The sequence below is a fragment of the Cicer arietinum genome, chromosome 4 (assembly GCF_000331145.2).
Source record: "Cicer arietinum cultivar CDC Frontier isolate Library 1 chromosome 4, Cicar.CDCFrontier_v2.0, whole genome shotgun sequence".
NCBI classification, from domain to species: domain Eukaryota; kingdom Viridiplantae; phylum Streptophyta; class Magnoliopsida; order Fabales; family Fabaceae; genus Cicer; species Cicer arietinum.
This window is the reverse complement of record NC_021163.2, coordinates 18407117-18409674: the sequence shown is the minus strand read 5'-3', so window position 1 is coordinate 18409674 and position 2558 is coordinate 18407117.

Here is a 2558-nt window from a genome sequence, read left to right as displayed (position 1 = left end):
TCCCTTTGAGCACCTTGAATCATTTCTATGGCTCTTACTTTGGCTCTATATGCTTGGTATTTAGACAACTTCACACCCCATTTATCAAGCGCCTCAACAATCAATCTGTTGTGTTTCATTTCAGGTGTATGTCTCAACATAGGAGCGAATTTCTTGGCAAGCCATTCAGTCTGAGCATGTTTATTTTTTGCCCTCCTATGACATGTATGATCCTCTGTGAAACTCACTATTTGCCAATATTCATTTGAAGTCCTCTTACTGATCCTCATGTAAAATGGACATTCTGGCTCACACCTAACAATGATTCTCTTTCCATCATTCTTTTTGAAATACAAGTTTTTCTTACTCTCCATTGCAAAATCTTTAACAGCATTCTTAACCTGCTCTTTTGTATTGAACTTTAGGCCCAACTCAAACCTTACTTCATCACCATTTTCAGGTTGGTTAAATTTAGGAAATTTCCTAACATTCTCTTCATCAACTTCACTTCCTGGTGGAGTATCCAAATCATCAGAATTCACATCATTTTCTTCAAAATCAGTTGCAATTCTTAACCTAACTCTGTGGACTGAAGTTGGCCTACACAAAACAAATCATTGAATAAATCAGTCATAAAGGCATGGACCACATTATTAAAAACGCATGGACCACATTATTAAAAACGCATAAAGGCATTGAGTTCTGTTAACAGTGTAGAGAAAAACTTTTGGCCCTAAAATTAAAGTTCAAATACAGAGTTTAATAATGTTAATAATAAAAAAAAGCGAAAACCCTAAAATCACATACCTAGCACAAAACTTTGTATCTTCTTTCCTATTTGAAGATGGAGAGAACTCGAAATGACCTCCACTCGCCATTTTATCACTGATGAAAACGAAAGATGAACAAACGATCCAGAAAACGAGTCAGTGATGAAAACGATCCAAAAAACGAACGCGAACATGAACGATCCAGCAAACACGAACGCGAACACGAGTCACTGATGAAAACGAGTCAGTGATGAAAACGATTGAACAAAGGACAAGCACGATTTTACGATTTCACGATTTCTGTTTAGGGTTCATGATTTTAGGGTTCAGAATGATTTTAGGGTTCATGAGTGAATGTTTTGATTTTGATTTGTTTAGGGTTCTTGATTTTAGGTGTTTTTTCTTTTAACTTAATTTTAACAATTAAATTTTATTTGTAATAATGATTTTTAACAATTATAATAATGATTTTTTAAAAATATAAATTATATTTTTTAATCAGAAATAATATAATAATGAGTTTATTCCACGTAAGCGTTTGTCACATCATCTTTTTATTGACACGTCATTAAAAAAATGACATCTCATCATGATTTGGACTCAAATTCTGTTTGAGGAACTAAAACTGGGGAGAAACAAAATGGGGGGACTACTTTCAATTTTCATCTATAATAGGGGGACCAAAAGTGCAATTAAGCCAATAAAATATAAATTTGGTTAATGACTTAAAACAATATAGTTAATTCCTTGCAAAACTTGGTTAATGAATTTGAACAGAAAGTTTGGTAATTCTAATCAAACAGTATAAATCTGGATAATGACTTAAAAGAAAAGTGAAAAAAGATAGATAAAAGAAGAAAAAAAAAAGAATGACTTAAAAGAAAAGTGAAAAAAGATAGATAAAAGAAGGAAAAAAAAAGAAGAGGAAATTAAATAAAGAGAAGTATGAAAAATAAAAAGGGAAGTTAAGTAGAGTGATACTGCAACCACTTCAGCGATAATCTATTTCATTTAAATTTTTTGTCACTAGCATATCTTTATTATTTAGATATCTGAAGTTGAATTTTGAGAAGTGTGCCTTCGAGCCCTCTTTTAGATCCAAACACGATGAAAAAGTACTGTGTTCTTCTTTTCGGTCACGAGATCTCTCAATTAAGTAACATTGTTTTATTTAATGGGAAATTTCGCCAATGACCACCACGTCGGAAATCACCTCACCGTGACAATATTTGCATTTTGCAACCACTTCATCTATTTTCTTTATTTTGACAGAGTTATCTTCTTCTACTTTTTTTTTCTAAAATTTTTATTCCTTCCAAAAATTTCAATTCACGCTTGAAAATGAAATATACCCTATCTATATTTTGAAACCATTATATTTATCTTTATTAGTTATGTTTAAAAGGAAAAAAAATTCAACTTTTTTTTTTTCTTTCTAAAAAATCAAATGGTTTGTTTCTTTATATTAAATACTTTCGTCTTCGTTGTAAAGATTTATTGATTATTTTAGCTCTTAAAAAATATTTCTTGGTTATGAAATTTTTTTTCATTTGAATTTGACTAGAAATTATTTGTTGTTGTGTTGAAGAATTATTTATGTTGTTGTTTTTATATTTAGATGTTGAATGGGGAAAAAATATTAAAAGAAGCGGTAACATAAGTTTCGTTACAAATAGAAACTTTAGTTATATTACATTTTTAAAGTTATAAATGTAATTAGTAAAATATTTTTATTTTCAAACTTTAAATTTGGAGTTTTGTCTAAATTTAAATATGAAATTTGATATAATTATATGAATTAAAATTTAT